The 8,858-nt window shown below is 47.7% G+C and overlaps 1 non-coding gene across 1 annotated transcript; it reads left to right on the top strand.

Moving 5' to 3' along the window:
• The first annotated feature begins 1,418 nt into the window (after positions 1-1,418).
• Positions 1,419-1,490, top strand: TRNAQ-CUG (transfer RNA glutamine (anticodon CUG)). The gene has a single exon. It is a non-coding gene; the product is annotated as a tRNA-Gln (tRNA).
• Positions 1,491-8,858: the final 7,368 nt, after the last annotated feature.

Below are 8,858 nucleotides of genomic sequence, written 5' to 3' on the forward strand. Positions count from 1 at the left end.
AATCTGGCTGTGGAAACATGTAGGTCAAGGTGGCCGCAGAGCTCCATATGGTGCAGAGAGAACACTGGAATGTGGTGACGGCGGGGAGAAACCATCGGAGGGCCGAGGTCGGTGAAGATCCAGGACGACTCAGATTCAGCAGCTGCCCCACCCGCGGCCACAGAGCAAAGGACAGGGAGGACAGGAACTGAGAGCTACCAGATGAGGTCGCTGCCTGAAAGATAAAAGCAGCTCAGGAGGCTTTGGTCAATTTTGAGAATGGGAAGCAGGAAAATGAGTTGAAGTACGACTCGCATGTTCCGTGGTGGCTTGAACCACCAGTCTTCCAGGTAACAGCACGCTCGCATACTGTACTCACAGAGCCGCATTACACACTCTTCTGCTGTTGCCACGGGGTGAGAACGTGCCCCCCAAACCCTCCCTCCGGTTCTGAAAACACACTCAGACTGGCCACTCAGGACACGCTGTTCTCACATGGGGCACATGAGGGCCTTGATACCAGGGAATGGGCCAGGCCGCCTGCTCCTCGCCGCCTCGGGAGCCTCCGCTCAGGTGACAGGGGACCGCCACAGCCTCTGGGGCTGCAGCCCGCCCTGTGCCCCTCTTCCCTGCGCGTTCCCCTCCGCCGAATGCGAGGCTGTGACAGGCTTTCAAAAGTGGCCGACGTTCAAGACTTTAAAACTGGCCGCTGAGCCATATAAACGTCCGGAGGCTGGAAACGTCGACGGGGAGCCCGTGGGCCGTGCTGAGCTCCGCTCCCAGGACCCAGCGGCCGCCTCAGTCTCGGGGACGCGGGTGGGCGGAGAGGGGGTGAACCCGGAAAGCGGAGGAGGAGCACGAAGGGGAGGGAGGAAAGAGCCCAGAAGAAACACTGTCAGCTGCTCACACCCGACCTCACCCCTCAGGGCGCCAGCGGCCTGGGTGCTCGCGGTGCCACGGGTGGGGCCGCGGCCGCTTCGGCTCCCATCCGGTTCCCAACAGAGAGAGGACGCGCCGTCCCACGACGAAGCCGGCAGCGCCCCGCGCATCTACCCTTGCACCTGGGTCCCAGGGAGGGGACATCCCACGAAGTGCCTAGCCCTGTCCTGAGGATGTTCAGAGCTGCCAGGGCAGCGGCGAGAGGACAACTGCAAAGAAGGGGAAAGGAAGTTTGGGGGTTTTTTGGCGTTTGGGTTTTTTTTTTTCTGGCGGGAATTTTACCTCAGGGCAGAAAACTCTAGAAATGCCGGCAGAGCAGGCGCATTTGGGGGAGGCCGCCAAGCCCTTCCCTGTCGCTCCTCCCGAATGGACTTCGTGTCTTTCCACGACGTACAAACCTGAGGGCAGGCGAGTCAGGCGCCTCCTGGCGTCGCGGAGGAAGCGGGCTCACGGCGGGGGGATGAGAGCGCCCGGCGGGAGGCGAGTGTTGCGCCCACGGCGGTTCTATGGTGTAATGGTGAGCACTCCGGACTCTGATTCCAGCGATCCGAGTTCGAGTCTCGGTGGGACCTTTCCCTTTAGGCCGCGCCGGCGTCTTTTACTCCCGCAGCCAGAACTCAGTCTCCTGCCGAAGCCCGCGTTCCTCCGGCTCCTGTTCCTGCCACCGCAGGCACCTCGCAGCCGCGTCCCTGACCTCTGCCGGCTCCTTCTCAAGAAAACCGGCTTCTCTGATCTGCGCGGTCCACATGGGCAGGTGGCGCGCAGGTGGGGGACGAGCCCGGGCTGTCCCCGCTGGCCCCGGGCGGTCAGCCCGTCTCTGGCCATCGGAGGCCCGGCCCCGCCGCCAAGCGGCGCAGCGACCGAGCCAGTGCCACCCCGCCGTCGGGGCCCCCTGGGTCTCGGGGGTAAAAGGCAGAGGCTGCGCCGCCTGAGTCCTGCCCCGCGAGGGGGCGTCACACCGCAGGCGTAACTGCGCGCTTGTCCCTGTGAGTCAGGGGTCGCTGTGGGGGGCTGTGATGTCGCTGGTCAGACAGGGTGACAGCCTCTTATGGTTCCAGACCCGAATGGGTAGTGCTGTATTGAGGTGCCTATTCTATTCTGAAGTTTGATTGATCCTATTCCACTGTGTTCCGATTTTATTCAGAATTTCTAGCTCCTAAGTCTCCATTGGACACGAAAAGCCGCTGTTAGGCTGAGATTTCAATCTTGACCCCAGGAAGTCCCGTGCTTTCATCCCAAGCTCAGCCAGAAAGAGGAGAAAGGCCAAGGATTCCAGTGTCTGGGGAGACCAGGGCTCCCTGACCCCTCTCCACCCAGGCCTTTGAGACACTTGCAGAGCTTATCATCAAGGCTAGCCTGTAGTGAATATACTTTGGTTAGATTTGGGTGGAAACCAGATTTATTTTTTTATCATTATAAACTTAAATTCCTTTTTCAAATGTTGCCTCTGGATATGGAAAACACCATGTAACACATAAACCTTTTGTGCAAGGCCTTCTGTGGAACAGCCACATGGATAAGAACTAGCCGAAGAGAGTATAAAACATAATAATTTATGTGTACCCCAGAACAGTGACAAAATTTTAACACCTGCTTTCGTCAATTGTGTTATGATTGGCATTGTTGGTATTTCTTTATTCTTTTGTCAATATAGTGTGGGAAAAAGCAAAGGAGGCGGTATAAGATATTGTATTTCTATTACTCCCAGTGCCCTTAAAAACAAAACTAGTGGTATTAGAGAAAAGAGTCTCAGTTGAAAGACAGACATTCAATCAAAGCCTGTAGTTCTGAGTTTGAATTGTGAATGTGAATATATGTGAATGCATGAACACATACAAATATGAGTATGTATTTGCTAGCTCTGTCCACTGCAAAGGTCTAGAATTCAACCACTTCCATTGAGTGTCTTTAGGTTACACAATTTGATTTGGGAATAATGTTTTTCACAGAAAGGAATCAGAGATTTTGAGAGATATGACTGAGTCCCAGTCAGGGGCAGATGAGACAGAAGCACCTTGTCATAGTGATATCTACGAAGGTCTCAAAGACTATTAAAATCTTATGAAAAGGAGAAAGGAGCCAGCTTAAAGGCACATTCACTGCTGAAAGAGAGGATCATTGGAGTATCAGTAAGGACTCTATTGCAATGAATTGAAATACTTCAATGTGTTTGAAACTTTGATTTCATATTAGCACAGGGGGAAAAAAAAGAAATAAAAGAAACTAGTTGGTGACCATGGAGGATGCTTGGGGAATTGCTCATTAAGCTGCAGTTTTCTTTACAGAGGGAACCACTAAGTAACTAAACAGTATTTAGTACTAAGGGGAAGTTTTTTTTTTATGCAAGTGTACCAGCTAGATAACACATGGCCATGGAATATCACCATTTTGCTCCACATAACTAGTTAACGGATCTAGGCCTTGAACTCCAAGGGCTGCTAACATTATTTGAGGAAACACACAGGAGTTGATGTGCCCCCTGATCAGAGAGCACACACCACTTCTGAGGTGCCCTTGCCAGGATACCAAACACAATCTCCTCTGCCTCTGTATCTACTGTGTCCAAAATAGGGGCCACTAGACACATATGGCTATTGAATACCTAGAATGTGGCTAGGACGACTAAGGAACTGGATTTTAATTATATTTAATTTATAATTCATGTGAATGTAAACTTAAAGGCTGAAGATATGCACAACATTTTTCTATTAAACACAACTTTAAAGCTTTGGTAGAATTATGTTTCCCTTAATGTGCAGCATTAATTAGCTGTGTAGAAGATAATATTTGTATCATTGTGTGCTTATACTTTTCAGTTTTCAATGTGGTTACTCGGAAAATTGAAATTACATATGTGGTTTGCAATTTCATTATATTCCAGCACTGCTTTAGATTCTACCACCAAAAAGAAAGTATGGAGGACGGAAGAATTTATTAAAGTACACCCAGTTATACAATTTACATTGTGGGAATGCTACAGAACAAACAACTCCATTTCTTCAACAAATGAATGATTTAAGAAAGGAAAAGAAAAGGACAGCAAGAGACCAAGAGAGCTGGAGCAAGAGTGAGAGGGAAGGAAGCAAGGAAAGAAGGGGGGGAGGGACAACGGGAGGGAGGAAGGAAGAGGCAGGGGAAGAAAGGAAGGGAGGGAGGGAGGAAGAAACCCAGAGTAAATATGTGTGTAAAGACTTCAACACATATCCTACTAATTACAGTTTGTGCATTTTCTTTGGGTCCCAAGAAAGAATAACTTAAAAACAATAATGGGAAATTTGAGCACTCTTTTATGACATTAAAGATGCTGAATTAATTTATGAACAATTATAATGCTATGATGAGAATACTTTCAAAAAGAGTCCTCATTTACGGAAACATACTGGCAAAATGACAGACGAAATATGATATCTGAGATTTGCTTTACAGAATATAGGGAAAGGTAAGTGGGTGGCTTGTAATAAAACAAGGGCAGCCATAAGCTGATATTTGTTGGTCGTGGCTAACAGAGATGGGGATGTTCTTATATAATTCTATTTTGTGTACTATTGAAAACCTGCATTTGAAAAAGAATGATAGGAGAGCACAGGTCCACCTAGGATAATGGCAGCAGGAACTCTCCATGTGCATTTCAGAGGGCTAGGGACTAACAGAGAGAGTCAAGGACACCAGTCATAACCCTGCCCCAACCAAGGGCCAGAGGACACCGTGGACTCCAGTTGGTTTGTATTTAGCCCGGTGTGGGAGCCACACAGAAGTAGAGGAACCGGCAAAGACTCTGCACATAGAGGAGCATAAAGATAATTGACACACATCAGGGATCGATAAGGGCTGGTAAAATTTTAGAGAAAGCATCATAGAATAAGATATTCATACACTCTCAAAGCACCACTAATCAAATTACTGATTATAGACAGCAAACATGTCTTTCCAATGAATGGATCTCATGAAGCCCTGCACAACAAAGTGTCCAATGCTAAAATGACAATAGTGGTGACAGGCAAAGTGGACACTCTCAGCCTCCAAAGGGGCTGTGCTAGGAAGCACACAGCATGCACTAGGTGGTGTTCTAGGCAAAAAGGTTTCCCCTGAATTTAATCATGAGGAAATGATCAGACAATGGCAAACTGTAGGCCTTTGACCCAGACAACTGACCTGTCCCCTGCAAACAAGTCAATGCCACCATCACTGAAGACGGCTACCAAAAGGTGAGGAGAGGCTTGAGGTTCCCAAGGACTAGAGAAATATAGTAGCACAATCTTTTTAGGCCTTTGGAACCCAAAACATCTCTTCTCCTTTTTGTGGTCTTAGTTGTGGAGACCTTGACGATTTGAAGAAAGACTGGCCAGCTGTCTTGCTCAGTGGCCTAAATTCTGCAGTTGTCTGATCACTACCTTGTAATGAAACTCAGGCTAAACATTTTCAGCAAGAACACTGCATAGTTAATGCCAACTACTCCTGGTCCAGTCCATCTAGTGGCAAAGAATGACCAGGTTGACATGTTGCCTTCTTCCAGTTGCTCCTGATGCTGGTGTGTGGAGGAGGCATATTGAGAGGAACAAGAGTTAAGGTCTCTCCAAACTGTGTGTCCATCAAAGCATTGGTCTCCTTAGTGACTGATCACACTTGGAGGCTGATGGCTGGGATTTCTTCCATCAAATCTGTCTTTTGGAGTGTGGAAAGTGGTTGTTGGTTGGGATGTCGATTCTCAGGAAAGGATCCCTCCAATATTCTGTTGAGGCTTGAACTTGACTTGCTGTTGTAGATTTTTTTCATCAAATGGAAAAGGTACATTTTATAATATGGATTCATCCAAACTGGCAATATCTTTTCTTAGTTCCTAGGGAAACTGGTATCTGCAAAGGACAGAGGGAGAGAGAGAGATGAAACGGGAGTTTTCCTAGGTCCTGCTGATTCCTGAGCCTGGAGGGATTTCTACATATGACAGAGGCCCTGGCAGGCTGAGCTCCTGTTGACAGGAGGAGCTGAAGGGGGAGCCACAGGCTGGCTGAAGGGGAAAGTGAGATGCATAAGTTAGCAGAAATAGCTCCTGAAATTTTCATCCAGCCTGTGGAGCAGAATCTAGGGACCCCTGTCCTCACCCCACCAGTGCTTGGTCATATTGCAGCTCAAGCTGCTGCAGAGCCTTAGCCAGCTTCCTACCACCCAATCCGCAGCAGCCACTTTACTCTTGAACCCCTTCATCTGAATCGAATGATGACATTCTCACATGTACCAGGGATGGATGTACTTAGCATCCCTCGTACACATTCAGAAACGGACTGCTATGGGAGCAGAGATGCTTGCTGGAGAAATACACTCTCTTCTACCTCTACATCCCTGCCTTCTGAGGAGGAGGGACCGGCTACAGGGAGAGCCCTGCAATATGAGAGCCAACAGGGACCTCAGAAGGTATCCAAGTCCAGTTCCACCTTTTACAGATGAGGAGCTCTGGTGCCAAGGAACTAAGGACTAACTAAAACCACGTGGCCTGTGGTTGCCAACCCTGGTCTAGGACCCAGGCCACAGGCCCTTTCCATACACTTGGGGGAACAGAGAGGAGAGGCTCCCATGTGGAGGTGTCAGCAATTAATAGAGGCTGTTTGGTCACCCTCCTGGACAGGGATCAGGCTCTACAGAAAAATCCTGCTCCAGAGGGGCTGAGGAAAGAATGGAAACAGGGAGAACTCAAAATGAAATTAGCAAAATGAGAGCAGGGAGTGTAACGGCGGCCCAACCCCTTTGCATCCCATGGACACCAACAGTCTATGAAGGTGATTTCATGCTGGATCCCCCGAGAGCATTGCTAGAAACGTTCTCAACCTCTAGACAAACACAACTCTGAAGTGAAAGGGAAAAAGCATTAGTTTTAGTTATACTAGATTCTCATCGCTGTTTTCTCTAACTTTGCCCAAAGAAAGAGTCTCTCCTAGTATTTTACACTAGTGTATAGACGGGCATGAAAAAGGATACACACAGGAGAATGAGGCCTAAGATTCATTATGGGGCTTTTGCATAAAGAAAGAATTTAATTAAAAAACGCATTTGTTGAATCTGCAGTTCTGAGCCAATTAGTAGGCTGTGAAATCCATTTAGTAACTAGTGAACTGCAAGTTGCATTTTAACAGTAGAAATGAAAACACTCCAGTTCATTATTGTGGTAAGGGGAGGTACTATTTTATACTGTGGGTTTCTATGTAATGTGTATTTTTTATTGTATCTTGTACTATAAAAATTGTAAAAAACATTGGATCCAAACAGAGAGATTATATATCGAACCTACGTATCTATCTTTTTTCTCTTTGCTCTGAGCTATACAAATAGTTCTGTTGACAGAAGAATGCTAATTCCCTTAAAGGCTGATCTTCAGCTTTGCTATGAAGTAGCCACACGATGGACACTGCCATACTGGTTACTGACGTCCTACCAGATCCATAGTCCTTCTAATCCCTAGACGCATATTAGCAGAGCTTTTAAAAATACTGATACCCAAACCTCACCACAGAACTTTACAATCAGAATTTGAAGAGATTGGGTTAAGGCATTCAAGTTAGATCAAAACTCACCCAGTTTTCATTTTCTAATTGCATGATTGAGAACTACTCACTAGACCTACACTGTTTCATACCATTCTTTTTCTTCTCTCCATCTAGTCCACCATGGACTCCTTTTCCACTGGCCCTAAAGATTTTTTGGCCTTTCTCCGACACTCCCATATAAATAACTTGCCTTCTCAATTAGATTTGTCTGAAGCAATGATTATCTTATATTCTTGTGTATCTAACTGGGTCTTCATACATCTGGCCCAAAGGTAATTCACTCCAATGCTCTCCTCCATTCCCTGGCCTCAGATTCCAACTCAGTTCATTTTTCTGGATTCTTACTGAACATGTAGAAGCAGTCATTTGGAAAAAGGGAGAGGTCTGAATGCCTATGCACCTCATGTCTATGCATTTTGAAAACCTGGCCTCTGCATCTCCTTTTGGCCACTGTCCCTTTAGCGTGCCATCTACTGTCCTCCAACTACTGCCAGCTCCAGTGAGTCCCTGGAAGCCCCATGCACATCAGCACAGAACTGCCCACCTGGAGCCGAGGAGAGCCCTGACTCCAGGCCAGTCCAGGACTCCCACCTATGACCCAGGTTCTTATTTAGTTTTTATAATCAGGGCTCTTTTCCTCAGTTTCAGCATTTCTTATTCAGGTGGAGAAGTTGAGGGTTAAGGGCTGTCCGAGGTTGGGTCCTCCAAATCCAACCCACATGCAAGTAATTCATTCAGTCGCGATCCTGGAAGGAAGAGGCAGTGGATTTGGGGGGGATGGGCAAGGAAAGGAAGCTGAAGAAACCAATATGTGGTATCAGGCGAAGCATCATGTCTTCAGTGTCTTAAATGATGCTCTTCTGATGGAGGACCATGGATCTGAGCCTCCCTATGGCTGAAAGGAACGGTCAGAGGGAATATCAGGAGAGCAGTTACAGAGACTGAACAGGGTTCAGAGTACAAACAGGAGAAGGAGATGGAAGGGCTGGCAGGGAGGCAGCCCCCATGGGAAACAGAGCAAAGACCAGACGAGGTAGCATCAGCTGTTGAGGGAACAAAGGAGGAAGAGGGAAATTGGTATGAGACTGAGCTGTAACCTTAGATGAAGAGTAAAAGGCAGGAGTGCATGGAAGAGCCTCAGGTGTGCTTACCTCTGTACCCTAAGCTTGAAGGCCAGGGAATCTGCATGCTAGTCTCCACGTGCTGAACAGCAGTTTTCTTCTGATAATCCTCTGTTTCAGGACACTTAAGGCATGAATCTTGCTGCAGACCAGACACTCATGCTTGCTGGCAGCTGAGCCCTCACCCTCCAGCTTGGGAGGGGTCTTCATTCCGATGGAGGCATCCAAACCCAGCTCTGACATAAAACCACAGACAACAGGATCCATTGTTACTCATGACCTT

The sequence above is a fragment of the Hippopotamus amphibius genome, chromosome 1 (genome assembly GCF_030028045.1).
Source record: "Hippopotamus amphibius kiboko isolate mHipAmp2 chromosome 1, mHipAmp2.hap2, whole genome shotgun sequence".
Lineage (NCBI taxonomy): Eukaryota > Metazoa > Chordata > Mammalia > Artiodactyla > Hippopotamidae > Hippopotamus > Hippopotamus amphibius.